This window comes from Plectropomus leopardus, chromosome 12 (assembly GCF_026936395.1).
Source record: "Plectropomus leopardus strain MGB_pleo_1.0 chromosome 12, ASM2693639v1, whole genome shotgun sequence".
Classification (NCBI taxonomy): domain Eukaryota; kingdom Metazoa; phylum Chordata; class Actinopteri; order Perciformes; family Serranidae; genus Plectropomus; species Plectropomus leopardus.
The window spans coordinates 23223041-23237594 of NC_142187.1; the positions used below are offsets into that span (position 1 = coordinate 23223041).

At 38.1% G+C, this 14554-nt stretch overlaps 1 long non-coding RNA gene across 1 annotated transcript in view; it reads left to right on the forward strand.

Moving 5' to 3' along the window:
* LOC148188101 (uncharacterized) overlaps positions 1-14554 on the forward strand; it is a 148468-nt gene that overhangs the window by 56691 nt on the left and 77223 nt on the right. Inside the window, exon 3 of the long non-coding RNA XR_015778167.1 lies at positions 799-852. This is a non-coding gene — a long non-coding RNA (uncharacterized LOC148188101). The remainder of the gene's footprint in view (positions 1-798; positions 853-14554) is intronic.

A 14554-nucleotide genomic window follows, 5' to 3' on the forward strand; every position in this document is an offset into this window, starting at 1 on the left:
CTTTTGGCTTTAGGGGAGGGGCATACTACTTACAAATAGCTGTATTAAATATATATTTTACCACCTATTTTTAAAGAAGTTTAGGGATTTTTATTGTCATTCCAGCCTTGCTGTACATGACAGGAACAAAATTAAGTACTCAAGTCTTATAATATATAAAAACACTTGATAAATAGATAAATTATGTAAGCAGTGCAGTAAACAGTAAAAATTCAAAAATCGTAAAAAAATAAAATGAAAAAAAATTGAAACAAGAAAATGTGTAAAGTTTATTTATCAAATTTGAAAAGGTTTGGTGTGTTTTTTTCCTTTATTAAACTTTTTAGCAAATTTCTTTCTCTTTAAAACTTTTGGGTGATTTTTAAAAGGCATGTTTTCATTGGAAATGACACCATTTATGAAAGCCAGAAACTGTAAAAACATAAATTATTGTTGGTTTTTCAAATTTCTGGAGATCCTTGAACATTTTATGTGGGATGCTGAAATTATGATTGAACAGAGTTTGAACCTATTATGTTTGAAAAGCACTGGTCAAGTGGGGCAGGGAAAACATTTTTTGGGGTCATTGAAAAAGTCAGGGAAAAGTTTTGAAATTTTGTCTATGACAATGTGAGGGAACCCTGTTCTTATTAAGAGGAAGACGGTGTGACAGCGTTGCTCCACTGTTTAGGCTAAATGTACAATTACAGTGCAAATGTAGATTTTTAGTCATTAAACTTTTAACTTGTCACTGTTAAAATTATTAAATGGCAGAGTATCTGTGATCATGTAATTAAAATTAGATTTTTTCTCTTATAGGAAGCAGTACAGAGAAGATCCTGCATCCAGCGCTCTGATTCTTTTTGGACTGTGGTGAGTCAAACATGTTACTGGTTTCCACACAATAACCTATGGAATATCATACTTGAGATATCAGTTTATACAACTGCTTTTCCATGCATATTTATTGAAACTTGTGCAGTAATCCCGTTAATCTTATTTAGGAAAGAACTATATAGAGTGGATTTGTTTATGTCTTCAGCTTAACCAATAATAAGGGTGGAAAGAGTACAGAAAATTTGTACTGAGGGAAGTACAGAAACTTCCCTGAAATATTTCTTAATTACAGATTAAGACTACTGGTATTGAAATAATACTTCCTGGCAACAGTATAGTTTTGTGGTTTGTGCTGGTGAATTCAAGTTGTTAGAGCCGCTGTGAAGGTCCGGCTTAACTATTTGCAACATTTACTCTCCATCTCTGAAGCGCTTCACTGATATTTACTTGTCTTTTATTGTAATTTTTGTTAGATTCACTTGTGATGTTTGTTTTCCTTTTTTGGGTTGCTCTGCAGTGTGGGTAATTGTTGCCAATACTGGAATAGCAACTTTTTCTGCATGATTTTCCTCCACTGAATCAGGTTTTCGCCATTTAGAACATGCATGGGTACGTGCATGTGTAGAGAACAGTCAGTACTCAGTGACCTGTGATTGGCCAAAGTCTCCCTTTACGGGATAGATTTCTAAGGCTTGGAAACGGAGTCTAGAGGAGGTGCAGACGTCTAGTATTCTCCAGATCATTTGAATAAAAATATGCTCAAATGTCATAGTGGAATCTGTGCCCTTCGACGCCAAAATATTATTGCCTACCCCAGCTAGTGGTTTAGATAATCTAAGAGTTTAAAGCATGTTTACAACCCGGCTGTTCATTTGTGCTTTTACCTTGTCTGACTTTGCTGCCAATGTGTTCCCACATAGAAGCAATTACTGTGATGTAGTTGCAATAAATCAGAATTGATCTTTGGCGACTACCTGCAGCTTTTGTCAGCTTTTAGCCACTTCAAGCTCATTGTTCTGGTTGAGTGTTTCATAAGACTGTAAATGTGATCTAAAAACGAGTTGCATTTTCTCACATACTAGAATTCATTGGTGTAGTTGTACTAAAGACAATCTGTTTAATTTATTTGGAGTTTAATGGAAATTAGTTTTTTGAGCTGAGATGACTGGTTGGATACTATATTTCATTAACTGATTAATGATTGACGAATTGTTTATCATTTATAAAGCAAAACTCCCTTGGAATTTGTGGTTCCAGTTTGCCCAATGTGAGGATTTGCTGCTTGTCTCTATTTTTTTTATCCTTGTAAACTAATTTGTTGGAGGAAATCATTTGACATTCAATACACTAAACAATTAAAAAAAACAAAAGCAGTAATGAACATAATTGTTAGTTGCAGCCCCAGTTTACTCAGACATGCAGTGTTAGATTTCAGCCTCATATCTTTTCACAACAATATTGTTTTTCATAAATTGAAACATACTGTGGAGAAAGAACCATTGTGAAGGCAGTGAGGGATACGACTGGGAAGAGAGGTCACCATTGAGGCTGTCGACAGTAATCGGCAGAGATGAGGAGAATTTTACTGACTGTTGGAAGTCATCGAGTCTAACATGTGAACTTTTACAGCAGTCAGGAATGTTTGTTGTAAATGCTCAACATGCTGCAATAAAATGTGCCAAGCAGTGCTTGATGCCGGGGTTTAAAAGAGCCTCGTTATAATGAGATCTCCCACCAACAAACAGATGTGGCAAACCAGCATTCTGTGAAGTTAACATCTGTAGATAATTGGATGGTGTAGCTATTGTGGAAAACACGTTGTGGGCCCCTGTTTCTCAGTGAGAAGTCATTATCAGTGTTTATGTTAATAGCTTTGCCATACCAAGGCTGCATGTGTTCTTGGGCCGAAGGGGGTTTGGCTGACTCTATCTGCTTTCCACTTCTTGGTCATGGATGTATTGCTACTTGGATTTCCAGAAGTCTTGAATATCTGAGCAATCTGTTGTGAATTTACAAACTTAGTGCAGCAGTTTAAAGACCGAGGCTATGCTCACTCTGTGTTTTGGTGCTTGTCAACTGTGGGTTAAACTAACATTAATCTTTCCGTGTGCCTGCCTCGAGCTTAAATTTTTACAGAAACTCATTCTCAACTCATACAAACCTGCCAAAAGTGTGTTTTCAGAAAAAAATGAATTTATGCACAAATGTGGCCTAACTTGTACCTTTTTTTTGTGCTGGCAAAGAGAGACATTTTAGAAACAAACTGATATTATGACAGAATTTACCTGCCTATCTGACTCAAACACCAGCTCCCTCTCACCCAAAAACCCACAACAATGATCAACTGTGGAAACAGCTTGTTATGACCAGACCCCCAAGAAATATGCTCAGCACTTGCAGCCAACTCTTCCCTGTGGAAAGTTGTGGCATTGCAGCAAAAATGGGTCCCAAAAAGCATTTTTCCCATAGACCTCCATTATAAAAAAGACATCTGTAAAACTGTTGAACAGCAAACAAGGCCAATTATGAATCTTGATATTCAGATTTTTTATCAATCTAAGTTGTATATTCATTAAACTTTGCTTGAGTTGAGAAAAGTCTTTCAAAAAATCTATGCTGTCATCACAATTTAAAGTCTATGAGCAGAGCAGGAACTCGTGAGCAGGGCCAGCGGGAATGTGCATATTCAGTGGGCTGCATACTGCGAAGTAAACCCAGAATCAAAAAAAGTGTATGTGCCAGGTGAGCAACTCCATCTTGAGGCCCGTTATGTTGGTATTATTAAAATTTATGGTTACAACCCATATTTATGTTTGTAGTAAGGCGGTGCCCTCTGATGGCCATATTTTTACAGCAGCAGAGGAGAAAGTGACATGGCATAGCATGAGAAGCAACACAGTCTGTCTTATGTTCGAATTTTAAAGAGGCCCCCATGAAGTGGATGGGATGGGTGGTGTATGGGTCAAAGGAACACAGGACTTTCACCCAGGAGACCGGGAATGCATCCTGAAGTCAACATTGACTTATTTTAATAACATAGCCTAGTATAATAGTATATGTAGCATGCCAGGCTAGTGAAGTATGTGATGTGTCATGTGAAATATATGTGTCAATGTGAAATATATCACATGACATATGTCATGTTACACTAATAGCAAAAGTACTACTGGTAAATGACCATCGCTAATAACAACCTACTTGCTGATGGCTATATTGTATGTCATTTTCAGTAAATATAAAAATGTAAAATATGTTTTCTTTTTAAAAAGTAGGAACACAGCAGGTACTCATCCATCTTGTAAGTTATCTCTTATTATTATTATATCTATATATTTATCTCTAACTCTTCGATCTCAAGCACACAGCTGATATACTACGGAGTTTGTGTACATGAGTGAAGCTGAAGGGTACAGTGGTTTGTTTATATCATATAACAGAAGTGCATATTTAATGTATTCATTGTGGACAGAGAGGTGCTTAATTACTTGAGAGATTTAAATATGTCAAACTTCAACTGATTCTTCTGGTCAAAAAGGATAGTTGAAACCATGTGCGTAGCAGCACTGATTACAAAGTTGCTTGCTGTTTGTTTGAAAGAAACAGAGAGGGAAGGAGAAGGTGGAAGGTGGACTGTTGCACAATATTTCTGTAATTTGATAACTAACTCAAAATGCTGCTTTGTCAATTAATGACCTGCCTGCCTGAAACCCTCTATTTTCAAACAAGCCCGTGGGTTGTTAGTTGTCCCATGCATCACTAGTGTTTAAATAAGAATTTCATAAAGTGATTGGGTTGCAGGGTTTCTTGTGTGAAGAACTGCTCGATGAAACATGGATGATTTTGTGGGATAAGGTGTTCCTTTTACTTTAGATACCCACAGGTGCCCTTCTCCTATTTAGTATTCTCTGAAAACTGTTGACTAATTTGAAACCCTCTTTGAATGAAGATGTGCTCTCTGTGTCTGTGTTCCCGGCAAGATTTGTACTTGATTGCGATTTCATCACATTTGATATTCACATTCAGTCTTGTGGCAAGTCCAATACATCATTTATACATTTCAGAAAATAAGCATGTCCAAGGACAAGACATAAGATGGTAAATGCATTATGGTGAACAACTGATGCATCATGATGAACAATTGAAAATGTTTGTTTACTGAGCTCTGGATGGTGATTATTTAATGTCTTGCGCTATGAAAATGACTTAAAGTGATGGAGGTTGCAGGAGGCTACCATTTGTTTTTAGTCTTCCTCTCAACACAAACAGCTCATTCCTCCAGTCAGTCAGTTCCTTATAAATAAAGCATAAAGTATAAGCATGCAGACAGGTTTGGTGAGTACATTTACTGCTTGACTAAATGTTAAAATAGGCAAGATGTGATCTACTGTAAGTGATTCGAACTTGGTATGTTGACAGGTGCCTGATATGCCTCCAGCATCTCAGAAACCCTGTGACCACAAGCACTCCTGGGATTTTTATGCATTATGTTTCCAGGAGTTTACAGAGAAAGAGGTGTTAAAAAACATCCAGTCGGCAGCAGTCCTTCTTTGTTGTGAGAGAAGTCAGAAGAGAACAGTAGCAGCCTTTCAGGCTAAATGCAGGCCACCGCAGACAGCAGCTTAATACAACAGGGACATTCAGGAGGTGCTGTGTTGAACGTACACCTAGAAATGTGAAAGACCATGCAGGAATGTTATCTTGTTCCATACCATGGTACAAATTGTAGCTGAATTACTTTTTTCGTTCATTCAGCAAGATATTGTGCGTGGGGTACCTGAGTAATCATGTGGACATCAGTATTCATCATCGTATAGAAAACTTGCTGCTGCCCCTCCCACATGTAAACATGACTTTTATACATATATTTTTTTCACAATTAATATATATTGTATTTGAATGGGAAAAATCTTTTTTAATGGTAGAGCTGGGTGTGGTGAATCAGCACCTCCTTGCCCCACTGTCGCTTTCTCTCTCCTTGTTTATCATGAGACTAACGCAAACTAACAGTTTGTGAGTTGCCTGCACAAGCATATTTCTACACACAGTTATGGGTATACTTGTTAGCATCACACAGCTAACGTTACCTTACAGTTGTCAATGGGTTAAACAGCAGATTCAAGCAGCCGCATTGTCGGTATGAGTTTGTTGGAACCATTAAATGCTTGTGTTGGATGTTTGTAGCTGGTGGTGAGGGCTCATGCTTACTGGGGCAGAAGTTGAACTGACTGCGAGGAGAGCGGCTCAGGAAATGGTCGTTTAGCGCTGCGTCCAAGGTTTGTAACAGTACTACAGTGTAGCATCATTAGTAACAAACATAGGCCTACCTATTTTAAGCAAAACCATGAAACTATATATTTCTTGTTAAGACAGAAATTTATTTTGGAAAGTCACAATGCATGTAAGAAATGTAAATTGACACACTGTCCCTCCAAAATCAACGTTGGAGGAGTATTGAGAGCGTCATAGTTTGATGTTTAGGACCACTGACTAGGTCCTCAGACGAATGGGTGATCATGGTGGCTTAGTCCACTTCTTTTATGCAGACTGTGGTTTTGCTGTAAATCATCAGTAGCAAGTCACACACACATCCCACTGATGTTATGTTTCGTTGATATTGAAAGTGCCGTGCTGAAGCAGTTTTTAAAAGAAAAAAATCAGTCTTCACTACAATTAAAAACAAAAATGCAAGTTTGAAAGATGTTATTTCTGTAATTCATTTTTATTCATCTGCTGTGGACATTTTTGTGTCTCTTTTCTTGTCACTATTCTATGGATGTAGCTAGCTGTAGAAAGATAATGCCCCCATTCTTTATCCTGCCTACAAAGCTCTGATTGGCTGACTTTTTCTCCAACTGGGGAAAACAGATGTTGGACCTGTTTGAATCACAGAACAAATCCGAGGTGTAGACGGTGATTCAGAGGTCTGGAAGCAGGCTGTAACAGTTGAGCGTCATTTGAAAGAGTGGCTATTTCCATGGTTTAGTCTACCTTTTTTTTCAAGTTGATACTATGTTAGGATAATGTGTGATGTCATGAGAAAGGCATCATTTAAACACAGGTTCAGAATCGTGGCAGTGACTTGTGTTTACTCCCAGTGCCTACACAGGCACAGCCCACAATCTCAAGCAAACAGAAAACCTTTGGGCTGTTTGCAGCATCTTGTGAAATCAATGGCTGCAAGGATTAGGGCTGTTTTGTAGACAAAGGTGGGTCCTAACAAGTACCAGATAAGAATCCCATTTTAAAGTGAAGCTCTTACTGATAGACATAATTCGATTTGTGCAGCCAATCAAAGCAACTGGTCAGTTAAATTGAAATGGGAACTGGATTTACTAACCTTCAAAAGAGGAACTTCCTCGGCGCTAGTGCACACTAGTATGTTAGTACCCCACAGTAGGTGATTTAATGTGATCTAGTGTTAATTGAGATAAGCCTTTAAGAGATGCAGTGGGGAATGTATTGTTTCAATTAATGGTTTCATGATAAAATAATAAAATACTAAGAAATTATATTCAAAATACTCCCATTCTTATCTCTAACAACCTATATGTTTACACAGGAAATTACCAGACAGAAGTTGCTAATACAAAATGATAACAGTCAGTTGCATGTCACTGTCTCAAGTGATAAAAATTTGATGAAAGAAAAAATCTATGAAAGACGTCACTGTTCATTAGCGTGCTGCACACCAGTGACAAGCTCCGGTTCAGGTGATAAGATGCCTTGGCCAGGTTTCAAGTAAAATGTTTTACCGTGCTGACATCCTTTTTATTACTTTTTGAGTAGATGTGATATTGAGTTGGCTTGGCGGGGTTCAGACACACTGCGAGATAACAAATTGATCATGAATTAATAAGGTCACTACTAATCAAAAAGTCCTATGCTTAGGTCTGAACGTATTAGCAGGATAAGAAAACATGTGTTCAAAATCAGGAGTTGGCGAGGCAGGGGAATGAATGCCAGAGAGACAGCAGGTCAGAAGGTCAAAGGTTAATGAGGAGACAGACCAGATATGTCCGGTTACGTTACAAATGATTACAATCTTTTATTAGTGTTTGCTCAAATTAATCATTCCATGGGGTCTCTGAAGCACACACTCAAACATATCCTACTCTAAAAACAAATGCTCTGGCTTAACAAAAAAAAATATTAAATATAAAGAGTTTGCATCAATCTTTTGTAAGTTGACAACTTTGAATGAAACGTTCAACAAACACTATATTGAGTTAGGGAAATTAGCTTTTCTTCTACAGTCAAAGGTGTTTATAAGTAGCGATAACTTAATAATTAATAACATAAACACAATTTTTTAAGTCAATTTTCATGAAATAATACTCACCTTGAAAATGCCCTTTTTGTCATAGTTGTTTGGCCTAAAGGTCCCTAACACACAGACTTAACTGTCTGAAAATTTCCAGGCATATTAAGTGGTCAGGGGAGGGTACTTGAAATTCTGAACACAAGGAGGAAAAAAGTTAAATATCGAGCTAATTTCATTTAGTAACGACATCTTGAATTTTGTTTTAAATCAATTCACACCGAAACTTATAGTTAAATAGCACACAATGTTACGTAGATGTAATGTTGTCAGCATTATCACGTCATCACAACTCATCAAATAATATTTGCAACTTAAAAGAATGATCTAAATCAATAAATTAGAATTTTTTTTCTGCAGCCATGCATTTGATTACATTGTGGTCACAGGGTTGGAGAGTAATGCAATACATGTAGCTCAACTAATACAATATATTAGTAACTGTACTGTGTTATACTGTACTCCTCATTTAACAACATAAACTTTAATAAGGTGGCAGCTGGCTGGAGGGAGATCACAAGGAAGCTGAAGGTTTCTGGTAAATGACTATTACTAATTCCAACATACTTGTTGGCTTTATTATGTAATTTCCACTAAATATCAACATATAAAATGTGTTCCTTCTGTTAAAAAAAATTACAAATGTAGAAAGATAGAAAGTACTCACCCATCTTCTAAGAGTTTATGTCTCCAGTTGAGCGCACAGCTGATTGGTAGGCTACGTGGCTTGTTTACATAACATAACAGAAGTGCATATTTAACAGATTCAGTGCGGATAAACAGCAGCGCTTGCTTTGCTGTTGTTGCACAATATCAAATTCGTATGAGGTGTGCATTTCCCTGTTAACAGATTTAAAAAAAAAAAAGTGCAAATGCACCTGCCACACGACAGTGGCAGAGGAGATGCACTGCCTGGACACCGTGGACACAACGTCATGTGTTTATGGTATGAAATATCCGACCCACACAAATGAACTCAGCAACATGATTTTGAAGTATTTCAAAAATAATCCAGAGCATATAGAATATGTTACTTAGTTTGAGTAATTTAATACAATAGATTACAAATGACATTTTAGGCATGTGTTCAGTCATCTGTAGTGGAATGTGTTCTAAAAGTAACCCCCCAAACACTGGATATTCAGCATAATATATTGTAGCAAACTACAGAAAGACCTACAGACGGGTTTGACATTGATAGTAAGACATACCACTGTGTTTTCATTACCAGTTTGGAATTTTGTTTTCACCTGCCTTGACTCCCATGAAGCTCTCCTTATTTTTTAAACAGGCAAATTGTTTATCCATCTCTACATAACTGATATTGATTGAAGTAGCTGAAGAAGTGTTTTGTACAGGCAATGGAGTGCTATGGCATGTAATTATCTCCCACTGTCTTATGCTGATAAGGGAAAAAAAGTGCCGTGTCTAAAAAATGTTAATCCGGGTATTAGACGAGAGGGAAGATGCATCTCTGGGAATTAGTTTTCAAATGCTTTCATTAGAGCCCTGTGATTGAAATAACTTCTTTGGCTGGCAAAGTTTTCCAAGGCTTTCTCTTTGCTTTAATAACAAATGACTGGGCAGTGTTTGTACTGTAACTGCATGGTGGCTGAAAATTGTTCACACTGCAAATGAGGGGCATTTTTTTTATATAAACAGGCCTCGCTGGTGATGATTGCTATCATTGGAATATCTGAGAAAATGTGGCTGTTATCTGTGAAAGCTTTTAAGCTATTGTCTAAAAGCAGAATTTAATGGTCAAATGGAACTGGAAGCACTAATCCACAGATTTACATTTTTTCAAAATAAAGCCTTAACGCCCCTTTTGTGCTATCACTGTTCATCATTTTACAGTAATTTGAAGAATCTGAATGAGGCAACACAAAGTGCTTCTCCTAACAAAGAAATAAAACACTGACTTATCTAAAGTACAGGCAAGCGCTCGACATGCAGGGGTTTAATTCTATTCCACTCAGAAACGTTTAATTCCCTCTCTATGCAGTTTTCTCCTATGTGTAAACAAATGAACATATATATTATGTTTTTGTTGGTTTTCACTAAATAAGCTTTTTTTTCTTATTCTTTTTTTTAAAAAAGTTAGAGAGCTACATAAAGTTGTTGGCTAAAGTCTAGGCCTTCTCCACTAAAGACGTCTGGACAGTAAGTCACAGTATCGCACGTGTAAATAATGAAATTAATGATGACTAAATTTCATTTAGTGTCAGTGGTTTTAGGGTGCTGGTGTACATCCTCACTCATTGTCACACATCTGACTTACTGGGATATTTGCATAGAAAGGAGACATTGTTATTAGTAGTGCTTTTCCTGCTATGACAAACCAACATGGCATTTGTGGAAAAAGGTCTTGTTTTGCTGATTTTCATGTTTCAAAAAACCCAAGGTTAACCTGATCTTTTGTTGGTTTACAAAAGATCAACAGACCTGAGACACAGTTGGTGGCAGGGCATTGGGGGACAATGCCTGTCAAAATGAGCTTTTGTGCCACCCTAAACAATCCCTAATTTAGAAGTGCATATGATAAATTCACAGCTAGGCTGCATTGGGTAGGCTTACCTCCCTGTTGTCAGAAATCAGTATTAGAGCCCACTATATTTAGAATATCATCAATGCTTTTCCTTCCTGTCAGACAGCCCTTTTTTGATGGGAAACTGAAGCCGTTTCATCCATGTATGTTCTCGTCAGATACACCAAACTCCTTTGACAAAAACAGTAATTTTACCTCACAGAACATGGGAGGTCCTGGTCCACCGCTGCTTTAATACACGAGTTACTTGGTTTTATTGTGACTTTAATTAGTCTGAACCAACAATTGAGTTTCCCAAACGTCTGATCTATAAACATGTAAAAAGGAGCGCTTATCTATTAAACAACCCTGTGCCCTCTTGCTGATAATCCTCCTGCGCCAACACTGACATAAGAAATGTACGATCGCCAATCTGAAATCAGGATGTCCCATCCTTTTACAGAGTGCAAAAAGAAGCTTGGTGTCATAGCAACACCTCACAGGGCTTGATGGTGTAGTTGGTGAGCTAATTGCTAACACACTATTGCCAGTAGGAGACATGGTAGTCCCGGTCAGTCACAATAGTTCCACAAGCCCTTTTTCAGTTTAGTTTATACTGGTGTGCGCCCGAGCATTTTGTCCTCAAGATTATCCGTCAGTAAATTCAATAAAGAGTTTGACAGGGGGGGAAAAAAAACTTGTTAAAGCAAGGCAGCAACCCCAGAGCCTATCCCTGATTAAATGCCATTATTGGGACTAATGTGATAATGTGGTCACACAGTAATTTGTCGAATAAACCTACCACTGCTGATGTGATGATACATGAGCAATAACACAGTACGTTCACACATGAGTGTGCATTACAGTGTGTTTGCCGGTACACAAGCAGATACGAGCCTACCTGGTCAGTGGTTGACCTACTAACCCAGCAGTGATGCTTTGACCCTTGACTTGTTCTCTGGACAGCACCCCAGGGCCCCTCTTGAACTTGTTAACAGCCTTCCCATGTCTCTGGGCTGGGCAGCAGTGATTTATTCTCTGTGTCCTCACCACAAGGAGCACCGCAGGGTTGAAAGATGATTGTCCTCTTGAGCAGGGGAATAAACCGTGGCATGATAGTGTCAGGAACCCCAGCTGGAGCCCAGAGCAAACTCTATCACAGGCACAAAGGAGAGAGGTGACCTTTAATCAAAGCAAAGCTATTCATATTGCAGCTGTCATAAGAAAACCTCGTAACTCCAATTCTGGTGATGTTTATTTTGTGGGGGGTTTTTTATGTTGTTGTTCTCATGTGGGCAGAATGCTAACTGTGAGGACTTTCCATTTATAATTAACCCTTACAATAATAATAAAAAAAAGTTTCCCTAATAAAATGCATGCCTTTCAAAGAATCTCTAATTATATTTACAGGCAAGGGAGCTTCATTTATATAGCACCTTTTTAAACACAAAGGTAATTTAAAATGCTTTACATAATGCATAGAAATTATCAAAAAAAAAAAAAATTAAGGGAAATTAGATGAATAAAAATGTACAAATTAAGCATAAGAAATACAGTTTACATGAGCACAGTCTGACAATAAACAAAAGTCTAATTACTATAACTAAAGCCCTGCTAGTGACCCCTAGAGGCTGCAGTGTTCATTACACCTCCTGTTGTTGATAACTGGATACTGGACCCCAAGATGCCACCTGTTTAAATCACTGAAACTTCTCACCTGGTGAAAGGCTATTAAAAGAAAGCTCAGGCACGCTGGAGCTGTGATGTTGGAGGTTTACAGTAAAGGGCGCTAAAAATAAAGGGATGGTGTTTGCATAGACTGCATTTGTTTATTGTATTTTATTACTTTTTATTAATTGCAAAATTGTAATTCTCACATGTCTTCCTTTTTTTGGGTACAAAAATTCTCTGTCCCAAGGCTGACTGCACATGTTTCAGTGAAACAAATCAATTACCTCAGTCAGTCTGTGATAGTCTGACAGCTATTAAGCATTTTGGCAACTGCAGACCAGATTGCACAGTGCATGTGTTCTGCCCCAATATGACGCATTATAACTCTGTGACCTCTGCTCCTCTTAACCTCCTTGGCCTGGCGCATAATGCAAAAAAATTCTAGTTTCTAGATTTACTTTCAGGCTACTTCCAGGATATATGGCCCACTGAATATGCACAATAATGTTTTTCCCGCTGGCTCCGCTCACGAGTTTGGCTCTGCTTATAGACTTTAAATTGTGCTGAGGTCACAGGTTTTTAAATTTTCTTTCCTAAGAAAATTATCATAGAAAGATTGATAAATGGCCTTGTTTTCAGTGTGAAGTTTCCTTTCAACAGTTGTCAGATGTCTCTTTTACAATGGTGGTCTCTGGGGAAAAAGCTTTTTAGGCCACAGGGGATTTTTTGCTGCAATACCATGAGTGGCCACTGAGAAAAACTGTACGCAAGGCTGAGCAGCTCTCCTGGGTGGCCCGTGTCTATCATGTAGATTATGGGATATCCTGTGTGCGCAGTTGTCCTTTTGGCCTGAGGGATTGTGGGAAAAGTTTTGGAGGTTTTTTGTTTTCTTGGTCACAGAAAAGCTGACATGTACAGCAAAGAACATCAATCACTCTTACAGCAAACACAGGAAACTGAGGACAAATAGTAATCATTTAGGGCATTATCAAGAATACAGGAAGAGATCAACAAGGTACAAAAAAGAACAATGGGGCTTTAAAAAACCCTTTTATAAAGATTCAAGAGTGGAAGTTGTGAAGAGCTGCAGTGTGCTAAATAACAGTGTTCCAAAAGCAAGAATAAAGACTAGTTTAGGATGAAGAGCTATAATCTTATGCTGACTTTAACTAGACCTAGACAATTTTGTACCACCAGCAGTGCCATCGTGTCTCGCTGCAGTAAGCTTCAGTGTGTATTAAATCATGTCCACCCACGCACACTACATCAACTCACCCACACCCACCGCCCACTGACGAATCTGTCACGGCAGCTATCAATGATGGTTCCTTTGCTATGGTGGAGGAGCAGTAATGTAATGTGTGTGTGTTTGTGTGCGTGATAGAGCCAATAAGCGTGCATTTATCTGCGTGTGCATGTAAGAGAGACAGAAAGAGCAATGCATCTGTGTTAGCGTGGCACAATAAATCCTCTTTGCTATTTTGATTGCTTGAATTTAATCTCATTTTCTAAATACAGGCCATTTGATGAAATTAAAACAGTAGGGAGGGACTTGAAGAAGCATGTGTTTGCCACTAAGGTCTACCTCACTTCAGTGTAGTGTAATTTTTCCAATGAAGAGCCCGTTGGGCTGCAACAAGCCACTGTACGCTTAGTGAAGATGAAGGGGGATGAAGTCATTATCTAGTGATGTCTCTTTTAAATGCCTCTGTCCTCCTGATGTGTACTCAGCCCACACTGTCTCCCCCACTCACCCCAACCCTCCACTACCACCACTTGTCTCCACCTCTTCCTTATTTGACTTAATGCTGATAAATTAGCCCGTTCTTACCCACAGCATTTCTCATTTTAAGTGGCTCGGCTGGATTTACTGGTGCTTACTTCACACTATGTTTCTCCTGTTTTTTCATTGTGGATTTGGTCACAAGGACAAAAAAGGTTCTGGCAGAGCAATTTTAGTGAAGGTCATTCGCTGTACAACTAACGTTTAAATATGCCCACCCAAAGGTGGCACTTTTTTTTTTTCTTAAACTCACACCCAAGATATTTTATGTAAATTTCATGTTCTGGTTTCATTTCATCTCAACTGTCTACAGGAAACCTTCTGAAATGTTAAAAGGGAAAATTCTGCAGCTGTTTATAGCATTTAGAGAGGAACACTAGAGCCGCTAATTTTTACCTAGGAGACTTAAAGTCTTTAAAGCATTGCCATTGATGTAAAT